Raw genomic sequence first — 14,026 nt, forward strand, 5'->3', positions numbered from 1 at the left:
CTTTAAACAATGGGAAATTCTTGTGAAAGTAGAAAAAGTGGAAAAAATCAGCCTTTCATTCAGCTTTATGTTAGTTTCACAGAATGCTGAATGCAAAACTGTTCTGATTTTAACCAGCAGTAAAACCTAGCTTAAGGTTAGACTTCCTGAGAAGCAAATTTCTTTTTCTAGAATGGGTGGCTATTCATTATTTATATTTCTGTAAAATTTTTAACTGCTATGGAGAGGGTCATGAATGATCAGAGATCTAAAATAGAATAATTTATATCTGTGTTCCTTAATATCATACAGCACAGAAGCTGCTTTCAGAGTAGTTGTGAGTACATAATAAGCACAAACATGTATTTATAAAACACAAATTTTAATGTCAATGTAGTGACATTATCAGGTTCATACAGTTTGTGTGTGAATGGCCAAAAATGTCAATATTTAGCAATGGCTGCACATGGCTTTTTTGGGTGGAAATTTGATTCTCTTTAATATTGTTTGGTTTCTGTAGCTCCAGGGAATGCGCAAACCTGAAGCCTTAGGCTATAATCTTAATAGATCTCCTAAGTTTAGGAAAACTGTGGAAAACTGAACTCTTGTGGAAAACTGAACACTAATGGGATTGTGTGCTGCTGGTACAGCCTTCTCAATGGCTTAAGCAGTTCAGTAAAAGCAATGTTTAATTGTTGATTCATATGTCTGGATATTTTTTAAAAGAAGAGTCTAAGCAATGCAGTTCTGCAGTGCAGTTTCCCTTCTCAAAAAAAGTAGTGTTTTTTCTGGTTGAAAGGGGATTTTTAGGTCATAATATCCAGATAAAATAGGAGGGGAGTGCCCAATCTCTCTTAACCCATCTTAAGGGAGATGCCTCAATTGTTTTGATCTTGCTTGCTCATTCACAAAGTCCCTCACTGGGAGCCCTCACACTTTTTCAGATTCCTTTCTGTCCTGAACTTTGGAAAATATTTGAAGCCCGTTGTCCGAGTGTATTACCTATTTTTGGAAACAGAAAATCTTTTTGAGACAAATTTATCAGGGACTGCCTGACATGTTTTGGCATCTGAAAGATGGGTTATAAAGTGTAAGGAGGAATTTTAGCAAGATTTTAATTTAGCAAGGGGAAATTTCAATCCTGAAGTAACTCCCAAGGGATATTTGGTGCTGGATCAAAAAAAAAAAAAATGGTTCACAGCATAAATGTAAATTGTAGTGCTGAGAGAGGACCACGTGTGTCTTCAGTATCAGAATAAAATGTGTTTACAGTCCTTTCTGTCCATGTGGTTGTGAAATGAAGCAACCTAGATGTCAAATAACTCCTGGATGTTTGCCGGAAGGAAATCCAGGACCATCAGTACAAAATCACACACCAGGGTGCTCTGCTGTGCCCAAAAAACACTGGGGTGCTTGAAAGGCTTCTGAGGTTGAATGCAATAATTCCTGTCATAAATTGATGAATTGCTGTATGGCACTTGCTAATTAATTGCTATTTCAATTAAAAAATCTTTGGCATTAAGGGCAAGGCAATTTGTCCAGGGCAAGGTGAGATTTACTGTGGTCTCAAAGCAAGGATTTGAGAGGATTGGAATAGAGTCTTTTAATTGACTTAAAATATGAATGGGCTTGGGAGGTGAAGGAGCACAGGCTTGGAAAAAAGCTTGAAGAACAATTAGGTTTCTCAGTGTGGTGAGGACAAAAAAAGTCCCCTGCACTGTCTTTGGCAGTTTAGTGAGTTAATAATTTAATGGCAAGGTAATGTTGCTCAAAGCCCAAAGGGAATAGCAGCAGGTGTAATGAGAAGATATAGCAAGGGATGGTCTCAAGGCAATTTTGCATCCCTTGCATTTCCAAATTCTTCCACAGCAGAATGACTTTTGGAAGTGGGATTTCTGGTTGTGACCATTTTGGTTTTTTTTTTTCTGTAGGGAGTAGGAGTTTTACAGTTCAGTGTGCTCTAAGAAAAGTAAATCAGAGCCGGCAGTGCATAATGATAATTCTCCACAAGGAGAAAGCTGATGAAGTCATCAATTCAAGTTCTTTGGATGTATTTAGTGTATTCATAACTGAAAAATAATTTTAAAAAATTAAATTATTGTTTGCCTATTTCTATTTCACTAGATCTAAGCATACTTGTATTTTCACAGGTGAGTTTGGTTTCTAACTTTAGAGAGGAAATAAGGTTTTGGATATACTTTTGTAAGTAAGCTTAAAAGAATTATCATTCCATTTTTTAGCCTTTTACAAGGAATTATTCATCCTTTTTGTGTGTTTTTTTTTTCTGCCATATTGTGTGTGCTCTTAATTTTTTTTTTTTTTTTTGTGATTCGTTGGCTACCTCAATTTGAAGTTTAAAAGGAAATTCAGAATAACAAAATAATTTCCCTGGTTTCTGTTTTTTTTGCAACAGTTTTGAGGACAGTTTGCTTTTTTTTTTTTCAAAGGGAGAATGTGTTTGTACTGGAAGATCATGAATCTGAGAATCTGAGCCTGAGAAAATTCTTCTTATTCCTTTTGATAAATTGTATCACAATGGGACTGTGTTTGAGCACACAGGACTGAAATAGCCACTAAGTCCTCATCAAATGTGAATTTTCCCATTCTTATTTCCATACCTAACATTCCACTGTCAAGTGCTAACATGTTAGATGTGATAAGAAAGATGTATTCTTCTATTTTGTTAAATAAACAGAGTGATTTTTGCTTCAGAAAAATAGATAACAATGGAAGAGATGAGGAAACACTGCATTTATGAAGATATCAGTCTCACTGTAATGTATTTCTCTTAACATGCTGGAAAATGTATAAAACTGTTGATTTTTCACAAGTGGCAACTGAGAAGGAGCAAAACAATAAATCTGAATTCTTTGACAACCAAATACATAAACAAGTAAAATTGCTGAGTTAAATGAGACTTTGTAACTCTATACCATTTCCATTTCAAATACAATGGAATCCAAAGCATTTTTCAAGACTGCATTTTGGTAAGAAAACCATCTCTGCCTTGGTATCTCTTTTGATAAATAAAATCCTAATAATTTTTAAGTATACTAAAATTATTAAGGCTTGATTCATGATCAGTAAAGCAGCTTCAAAACAATCAGAAAGATTTGTTTCTAATTCCATATCTGAGTTTTTGGAATTAACAGCCTTGCACTATTGAATAACTTGACTATTTTGATTTTCCAATGTTGAAACAAGAAATCAACTATATAGTACTCAGGTATAACAGGATGAGAAGCCTTAACTTATTCTTTAAGGCATGATGATGCTGATATTGCTAACTTGAATCAGACAGTTGATTTCTTATTTGTTGCTTCTTTGTACTTCAAGCATTTTGCTAATTACGTACTGGACAGTTTCCTACCTGCAATGTCTTATCAGTGGGTCTGCATTGTGCTGTTTGTATTTCGTGTTAATAAGTTAAAGGTGTTAAAAATTTCACTAACAGATTATAAAGCAATTTGTGACACAGTGGCTGGACTAAATTGAAGAGCTTTTTCTAATTTTATCTTACCTCATTTACCTGCTGTCTGGTATTGAATTAAAAAAGAGAAACTGGTAATGTCCTTGTGATAAGAAGGCATGGGGAGCATGCTCAAATACCTTGATTTCTGAAGAGATGTTTGCTATGTTATGTTATGTTATGTTATGTTATGTTATGTTATGTTATGTTATGTTATGTTATGTTATGTTATGTTATGTTATGTTATATGTTATGTTATGTTATGTTATGTTATATGTTATGTTATGTTATGTTATGTTATGTTATGTTATGTTATGTTATGTTATGTTATGTTATGTTATGATGTTATGTGATCTTATGTTTTATGATATGTTATATATGATATGGTTTATAGCTTGTTTTCCAGCTGCTATAGATGAAATATTTAATCTATAGAAAATAGATTAAATATTTCATCTATTTTCACCATTGTGTCTCCCCTGCCTCACCACTTTCCAGCCAGTTAAAATGGATTTTTCACCCTGTGAATAAGTATGGATTAAGCCTTTATGGTGAAGGCTGAAAACGAACATGCATTATTGATCTTTTCAGTATCCACAGCTAGGTGAAGTCAAAAACACCCATTTTGATCAAATTGCAAAAAAAAAAATATAATGATTTCTATAGAAAACTTTTATCTTCTGCTATCTCTGTCTGACAATAAAATATATTTTTGCTGTCTAGTTGTCCACCTATACCATAGAGTCCCTGCAAAGAGGTTTTGGGATGCTCCTTTGAAACCTCTGCTGAAACAGAGATACTGCCATCCCCTCACATCCACAGATTTGTAACTTTTTTATAGAAGCCATGCTGGTCAAGGCTGATTGATTTTCTCTAAAGGAGTGATGGTGGTACAAAATCTCAAGGACAGAGTTGTGGTAAAACACTTCAGTTCTCAGTGTTCAAATCTCACAGCCAAGTGAAATCATGAATTATTAAGTAGCTTCTAGAAAATAGGAAAAGCTTCAACTCTTTCTCTTCTCTAGTAGTGTAAGTTGTTTTTACAACACACCTAAAGAAGAGGAAAAAATTAACCAATACTGTCTTTATTCTGATGACTGCTAAGTGCAGTGAATGGTAACATTTAGAGGGGCCTTCCTCTTTTAACTGCATAATCATGTGAATAGCAAGATATTTCCAGTAGCTTTTTAAGTTTATAAAAAAAAAAAAAAAAAAAGGTGGGATTTAAGTTTTCAAAGTTCCCCTACTGCTTGCCTTTCATGTTTTCCCTGCAGAGAGTTCACACCTCAAGCAGGTGCTCATCTGTTTGCTTGAAAGGATGTGATTCAGGCAGGACCCAGTGTCTGGGATTCTGTTTTCCACTCTGGATGCTTCAAATTTGTATGTGCAAGCTCCAGTGTTTTATGTCTCAGTCAGATTCTGGAAATAGCTTATATTCCTAATACATATAATATAATGTAATATAATGTAATATAATGTAATATAATGTAATAGCTGACATGATTTTTTTTAACATTTATTTTCTGCATAGCTCAGCTAAAAACCCAAAGGCATTTAATGAGAATAATCAGTTCTACGATTTTTTTTTTATGCCAACCCTGTGAAACTACTAATGCACAGATCTTTTAAATTTTGAGCTTAAAACCATAAGTTGGAAAATACAACCCGAGACTTGCACCAGATAAATGATATTTTATTCAAGAAACTGTATGTCTTCAGTGCATTTGCTTGTATAGGCTTAAGAATTGATAATACTCATTCAGAGCTTTGGAGTTGTGAAGCTTGAATTGTTCTCATCTCATAAAAGATGAAAATCTCTTGACAAAGCAAGAATATCAACAGTGTGTGTGACAGACACCTCACAGAGTGGAGAAGGAAATGTGATGGCATTCTTTAAACATTAGAGATAATTTTCAATATATTTGTATATTAAACATAGATCTTTTCAGTTAGTGATTTGGAAATCCCTGATAAAAACTTTTTAGGCACTTATTTTATTCTTAAAGAATTTTTTACTGTTTTTCTCAAGTAGTTTCTCAATCCTCTGGCTAAAACATATGGGGCAAAATTGTGATATATGTGGAAGAAAGGAAATTTTAGCTTAATTTTTTATACTTATTAAATTGCTTTGTTTTTCCTAAAGAAGAATACAAATGTTTGACAATGTAAAGAAAAAAGGAAACAGCATGAAGAAAATATTTCTTTTGTGCTTTTGGGATTTCAAATGTGCAGATAACTAATACTGACCAGTTTTTAGAGCGCGAATTATAAGTGGATTTTCATCCTGAAAAAACTTAGATGGATGAGTCATAAGCCTCTGAAAATGAGATTTCTAATGGAAACACCAAATCAACTTTTACTAACTAGAGTGTCAGGAATATGACATTGTAATAAAGCACACTGGTGTATCAGCACTTGCCACAAGAATTTCCAGGGACACCTTTTGTTTAATGGTGTCACCATGGTATTTTCTGAAAAATCCCTTCGCCAAGATTTTTCTCCTGAGAAGCTGAGAAGCCTCAGAAAAGAAATGTGAACAATAATTATCTGATTGCTTGGAATCAGATAATTTGAATGTGCTTGCAATGTGGTCTGGAGGTTGCTTGCCAACAGGTGCATCCATGCTTGGTTCCATGTGAATTGTTTTTAATTAATGACCAATCACAGCCAGCTGTGTCAGACTCTCTGGTCAGTCACGGGTTTTTATTATTCATTCTTGTTAAGCCTTCTGATTTCTCCTTTCTCTTTCTTTAGTACAGTTTTAGTATAGCATTTTCATACAATACGATATAATATAATATAATATAATATAATATAATATAATATAATATAATATAATATAATATAATATAATATAATATAATATAATATAATATAATATAATATAATATAATATAATATAATATAATATAATATAATATGAAATTATATAACATAACGTAACACAACCTAACACAACCTAATATAATATAATATAATATAATATAATATAATATAATATAATATAATATAATATAATATAAATATCATCTTTCTGAGAACTTGGAGTCAGATTCTCGTCTCTCACCTGGTCCTGGGTACCTTCACAGCAGCACCACAACACAATGGCTTTGGATAATTTTTTTTCTGCAGTCCCATCACGTTTTATTTGATGACAGGGGAACTTGGAGGGAATAATTTTTATCTAGAATGCTAAATACAGTACAAACAAAAGTTTTAAACAGGAGATGTTGGAATATTGGTCACATTTATTTTATTTCTGAGACATCTCCAGAACGAACAGACTACAATTGCTGACTATTAGACTCAGTAATTTTTTCCTGCAGTTATCTTCCTACTTACTTGGCTATTTCTTCTTCTGTAAATTAAACTATTAATTAATTTTCATTCTGTATTTTCATTTTCTGTGATGTATTATGAGTTTCCTTTTCAGAGAAATTGAAGAGTTCTATTACAAGTTAGAAAAGGTACTTTGGTATGTAAAAATCAACAAAAATCATGGGGTATATACCTAAGAACATTTTTAGTTAGTGATATGTGAGAAATTACTATTCAAACTAATCTTTTAAAATGAAAAATGAGTGAAAACTGTTGTAATTGCTTAGCAGAGAGAGGAACCTACTTCAGTCAATACAATGACAGTAAGTTTAGGTGAGATCACGTTTGCAGCAGAATATTGCTGGTCCATTCCAGTCCCAGTCAGAAAGGCACTCACCCTGAGGAGGTGAGTTTTAAACACCATTTAAAATTCTGTTTATTAAATCTAGTTGTACAAAGAAAGGGAGAACATTTAGATAATCCCACAGCCTTTTAGATACTGTGCATTGCAACACCCAACGTGCATGTGTCCAAATCAGGGTGCACTGTCATGTGGCTCCCATCCTCATTTGGATCATTACAGTTCTGGCATGAATTTTTTAATGAGAAAGTGACTTTTTGTGATTTCTGCTGCCAGGTAGCTACCATGCTCACATGGGATCTTGTGTCAGATTTGTCACTTGGGTGATTTTAAAGGGTTTTCCTAAAATGCCTCCTTCAGTGTATATTAAACTTAGATGCAAAATCTTGGGGTGTAATTGCATTCATTATAGTTTTTATTCATGAAGAAGACAAAACAGCATGTTTTCCAGAGCTAATCCTGTTTATGAAAGGTACACAAATTATGTTGATATCTATAGAACTACTGTGAATAGCTGTTAGGTGAGAGAAGAATCACCCAGTCCTTTATTTTTCCTAGTTTCCCCTTTTAGCTAGTCATGATGATAAACGACTCTAAAACTAATGGCAAATTAGGTGGGAACCCAAAATGGAAAGACTTTCTTATAAAGTAATCTCAATCTTCACTATGCTGTTGTTTTTCTTGGGCTTTTTGGTCGGTTGTTTGGTTTTTAATTTCAGAAAACCGTGGAGTGATTTAGGCACCTAAATATTTTAAGCTTTTCCGACTGAGTGCAACATTTTAATCAAAGTTTATAGCTGAGATTTTGAAATCAAGCCTTTGAAAATTCTAGCAGGGGGTGCAAGTATGGAAAAAAGTCTGGTTTCCATGCATAATTTCATCTGTTTAATGGTTATAAGGGTTACTGCCCTTACATTGTAGTGCTTGCTTCAAATACTAAGTGTGTATCTCACATTACTTGTGCTTTATTTAGTGATTGTTGAGATTAATTTAATTTTGCACAGCACTGATCCAAATACAAAATTTTCGCTTGTTAAAAGAAAGACATCTTTTAAAAAGGTCAGATGTGTCACAGATCCTTATCTAGCAGGTTTTGTCTTATCAAAAGGCAGTTAGGAGAGCTGCATTGCTGCCCTCCTTTCATTAATATGTGTACTGAAAGAGTTTGTATTTCAATTACTTTATTTGTATGTGCAAAAGCATAAAAATGCTACCAGAAAACAAAATGTCAAATGAAATATTTTTCCCATTCACACCAACGTGCAGAGCCATTTCTTGAATTCAGAACCACTTGAGAGCCAATAAAAGATATCTGGAAGGCAGTGAATGCAATTACTCCTTAACACCCCGTTCCTCTGGCTCCAAATGTCAAAGACACAAAGACACAAATGTTTAAATTAACCAAGAAATATTTTCACTTCTTCTGCTATATTAGCATCAAGACCTTTACTCATTCTCTTGCTATGCCATTATATTATTTGTTTGGAAGCCTGAAAAAGATGTTTTTATGATCAAAACTTTCAGATCTTAAGTAATCTATTCTGGGCAGGGTCTGTCACAATGTATCAGTCTGAGAATGATGGTGTTATTCTACTAGAAATCTGAAATATTATGTTATTCAGAGAATTTGATTGAGCCCAAAATTGTGAGGCAGTTGGTTAATTCAAATGCATTGCAAATGTCGTAGAATTATTTTATTCTATTTTTATAGCCACACCTTGGCCATGCTTGTCCTTTACGGCTGATCAAGGCATGGGATTTCTGTTTTTAGGAACTTTTTGAAGAACAAAATTCAGAAATACAAGAGTAACATTTGTTTTTAATTGCTTGAAGAAGCAAAGAAGAAGAACTATGCATAATTGAACAGAGCTGTACACGTTCTGCTCTTCCATACTAAAGCTACTGGAACAGCCAGGCATTAAAGTTTTGGTGTAGCCTCTGGATGGAGTTTGGCACTGTGAAAGATTTGTGAAAAAAACAGGTAATTCCCCCTCTCTGGCATTATCTCCTGGCTCAAGGAATCATTTTAGGGTTCTCTGTGATGCTCCTGCATGTGCTTCTCCCCAGGTTCCTCCAGAATAATTGCTTTTAATAAAAAATTATTATACTTTATAGGGTGGGGGAACTTCTGAGGTTTCACCACAGGTGGAGAGGCTTTAACACTGCACATGGCTTTTGTATATTCCCACATGCCTGCAGCTCCTTAGGAGGCTAAATTACAAAGCAAGGCTTTTCTCATGGGTAAATCAAGCCAAAGGAATCGTGCCTGCACAACCCTGCTGCCTACAGATTGCTGTCTTTTAAAAGTTTTGAAGGTAATTGCTCCCAATTTAGATTTAACAAGAGTCGCAATAGCTGCACTTTCCCTTCGATTGCTGCACCACACATTAATGAGGTTTATAATAACTTCTGCACCCTATGAATATGTTATAAACTTAGATTCCTTACCTCTATTCCATCCTCAGCCCTATCATGCATTGATAAATTTGACATGCCTGCTCTTGCTAAAATAATGGAATTTCCATTTTGCTAGTACAATGAACTTTGGAAAGTGTTTAATCATAGATGTTGTGCTCTGGAGGACCTTCAAAACTCAGCTAATCTGTAAAGTTGATATTCTGAAGACAAAATAGTGTCTTAGTTATTAGAGGAAATTATCTTTACAGGAAGGAAAAAAGCTTTAAGTCTTTTCCTTCCAAATCTCAAGTGGTTAATGCATGACTCTGCATGAATCAGAAGGATTCATTTGATTCCTGTGCTGACCTCTTTCAGAAAATTTAATTTCTCCTTCTCAAACATATTATTTTTGCCTAATACAAAAGGGCATTAACCTGAACCTTATTGCACCCTTTTACAATTAGTTACCTTTTTTTCCCATTAATCTTTTATAGTGTATGGAAGGATTAGTGTTTGAACACAATACAAAGCAAAGCCTGAATACAAAATCATTGTGGATACTCCCTGTATTTTGTTTTGTATTATAGTGAGCTGATGAAAAATTTTGACTTCATTTAATCTCTGATTTGGTTTTGATCCCAAGGGTCAAGTATTAAAAAGTATTCTGTTTGTAGACTTAGTAAAGATCAGCAGTATGTTGTAATTACATCTGAGGATAGGAGATAAGCTTTTATCCTTATTAAGGCTGATTATGAAAAGGATGCATATGGGTAATTCACTAATGATAATTCTGAGATCTAAGTGTCTACTGAAAGTGAAGATTTGGATACTTTCCACTCCAGTTCCTTCCAGAAAGGTCCAGAGTAGAAGTTTGCTTCCATAAATCACTCCAGAGACAAACATGTATAGTTGACACCCAAATCTTCTCTATTCTGCATTTAAAAAAAAAAAATTAAAAATTAATATAAAGTAGAAAGCTAGAAAATAAGATAAAAATGTTTCTAAGCCTGTAAATGATGGGTCATGTCTCAGTACACCTTTGAAACTAATTCCAAATGATAACTTTCTTTGGTTAATGAAGAGAAAGAAGGGATTTTAAAACATGAGTGATGGCACTTTTGGGGTTTTATCTGCTTTTATGCAGCTGGAATACTGTTTGGTAGGAAACTCTAGATTTTCAAGAACTTTTGTTTGTTTTGATTTTGTCTTTGACTCTAAATGTTTTTCTTTTTCTGTTTCTGCTATAACAAAGCAGAAATACATATGTAAATATATAACAAATCTGTGTGATTTCAAAGTGTGTTCTCATTTAACACATTGGAAAAGGGATTCCTTTTCTTGCCCATTCAATTTCCACAATGATCTTAATGGATATTGCCTGATGGAACTTTAGAGAAAATACAGTGACTTTAAATAAAGTTTGGAATTCTGCTGTCACATGTGACAAGTTATTTACAAGCTTGTTTTCTGTGTTATAGAACAATGACTACTCTTGTACATAAAAGAACATGAATTTAAATTAGAAACTGAGTGAAATTTGATGGAGCTTCTCATGAAAAGGGTAAGCAGATCATTTAAGGATTCTAGCAGGTCTTCCATCTGTTGGAGAGATATCACAAAAATTACCTTGAGTTACAATTCAGCCTCATCTCTTCTTCTATTGCTTATTGATTTTAACATTTGAGGGTAAACTTACTTCATAAGGTTAGAATTGATTAGGGCAGTGTTTTGTCTGTTAAAGTGGCATCTTTCTTTTCCCTGGAGTCTGGAAAAAACTTCTGCTTTAAAACTGATATCACTAACATTGCTCACATTAGAATATCCATTTATATTAAAAGCTATAAATGTTAGCTTATCAAGGGACAAAGTGCCCTGATGCTTTAGTTATCCAATGATTTAGGATTGTAGAAAAATAACTGAAAAGATAAAGAGGAAATGATAGGATGAAATGTCCTTTTTCAGCAGAGTAAATGATTGGGAATTGTGAACTAATTCATAGGAGTTTGGTACCATTGGTAGAAAATTAGAAGATTCCAAATGATTACATTCATCAAATAAATGATTTGGCAGTTTTGTTTCCAAGAGTGGATGTTATTAGAAGAAATTAATGAATCCATGAACACAATACAGATATACAGAAATTATAAATAATGACATGAGTTCATAATTTTAATGAACTGCATTGAATGTTTCCACACATTACCTTGTTTGACTTAGCTGTGATAATGCAGCAGAATTTGGTTGATACTGATATGTGCAACCAAAAGAGAAAAGACACCAAAGATTGTTAATCTTCACTAAAATGTAAATAGTACAGATCCTGCCAGTCCAATCAGTGATAATGTATGCCTGTTGAGAAAAAAAACCCTATTTATTTTAATGTATTAGAGAACAGTGTAAAAGATGAAAGTGAGAGATGAACTGTGAGAATAGTTTGGAGGCAACAAGAGTGTTGCAGTCAGCTGTGAAACCTACAATGGCCAAGTTTAAATACTAAAAATACTGTAAATTCAAATGTCACATGATCCACACAATATTAAGAATTAACAAAAGCAAGCATTATCATTCATTTTGAAATTGAATTCCGGAACTAGAGACTAACAATGTTAATATTTCTTTTATCCAATGAGCTAAAACTTGTGAAGTCACCTGTCCTTTCTCTCTTACCTCATGAAATTATTGGGTAAATCTAGAAGAAATATTTGAGTGTTTGTCACACAAATATACTTGAATTAATATCTGATTTTCCATGCAGTGTTATTACCAGGAAGGCTACTCGGATAAATGCTGTAATTATCTGTGATAATGTGTGCCTACATGATAGATGGTGTATGAAATGGCCACTTCTGTGTATGATTCCAAATCCAACACAATCTTCAATACTTCATTATTGCTCAAAGGTGATTTCAGCCTTAGAGGGATAAAAGATGTAAAGAAATACTACCTTGATTCCAGGAAAGGAGGGAACTGCTCTGTTACAGGTACTGCTCTGTTACAGTGCAATTTAAAAAAAAAATATTTTTTTAAATAAATTTCACAGTGAGTGAGTGAGTGAAAATTATGTACCCCATCCCAGCTTACATGTTTGCATTGAACCCGCTATCAAAAGGAATCCCTTGAAACAGCAAATTTTTCCTCATTGCAGCCAGAGATGCTCTGATAATGAAGCATTTTCTTCTCCAAATATCTAAAGGATATTGTGCTGAAAAGTTGGACAAGGTAAAATTTAATGGGCATTAAGTATTTTTAACAACCCCAGAACATTCAACTATTCGGGAGCAAACTGAAGTTCCTTTACTCTGGGTTGGCACACAGGAGAAGAAACAAGCAGATATTCTCTAGATGTCAATAGTGCACAAAAGTCTACTGGCAAAATAAAGAAAATCAAGGAAATGGGGCAAAGGTTTAAATACTACACCAAATTCAATATAAAACACTTATAGCTTTAACTTTTAGCTTAGCCACATAAATTAACCTTTAATCCCATTAGATGGGAAGTTACCCAAAATGTTTCCTGAAAAGAGAATTAGAAGAAGAAGAGAGAGAAAAATACAGAAAAGGTATAGAAAAACACAGATATAACTACCAGGCTCTGGGCTGGGGCATTTCATTTCTTCTCCTGGGCAGGGCCTGACCTGCCTCTCCCACCACAGACACACAGGCTTTTAAGGTATCCCAAAATGTCTGGAGATATCAATGTTTTCTGGATTCTGACAGTGTTTGACCCAAAATTTCTGGGAAAAAAAAGAAAAAAAAATAAACAAAAAATTTTTATTCTGTAGCAAAAATATGTTCTCATTACCTTTGGCTTTTGAGTAACATATTCTGAACTTTCCCCAGTATAAGTTATCTCTCTAATTAAGGCCAGAGTTATCAAAAGAGCCTTTTTTGAGGACTTTCTCTTCCTGGGTCCTTCTATAAAGTACAAATTTTAAACTTTACAGTTCCACATTTCCAGAACTCACAGGAATGCCCCAAGAAAGTCCAGGATCTACTTGACCATCCTGTGCTGGTTGTATTTATTCCTTCATTTCGCCATTACTGAATATGTTTTAGCAACATGAAAACTGGAATAGAATGGTCAGTTTATAAAAATCCACTTTTCATGAATACTAAAGAATTTGCATATAAATAGGATTTTATATTTAAATGCCCTGTGGGTGAATGTGATCCAACGTCCCTCAGAAATCAAAATCCTGAACTGTCTCATTTAAAGTTTTCCTGCTGAAAGGAAGGTGAGGTTGGACAGCTTTTGATTAAGATGACATTCCTTCCGGGGAGTGCTGGCAAGCCCAACAAATCACAATTCAATTAAGCTGAGCCCTGCCCAGTACTTTTGGTGTGTTCTTTCTCTTTTCCTGCCATTCACACCCCATTTTTCCCTCGATTCATTTTGCAAGACTTAACATGATAATTCCCACGAGAGAGGCAAATGAGGGACATTTTAAAAACCTGATTGCAGATCTTGCAGCTTAACACACAGGCATTGCCAAACCTGCCAT

Source organism: Melospiza melodia, chromosome 5, assembly GCF_035770615.1.
Source record: "Melospiza melodia melodia isolate bMelMel2 chromosome 5, bMelMel2.pri, whole genome shotgun sequence".
In the NCBI taxonomy this organism is placed as follows: domain Eukaryota; kingdom Metazoa; phylum Chordata; class Aves; order Passeriformes; family Passerellidae; genus Melospiza; species Melospiza melodia.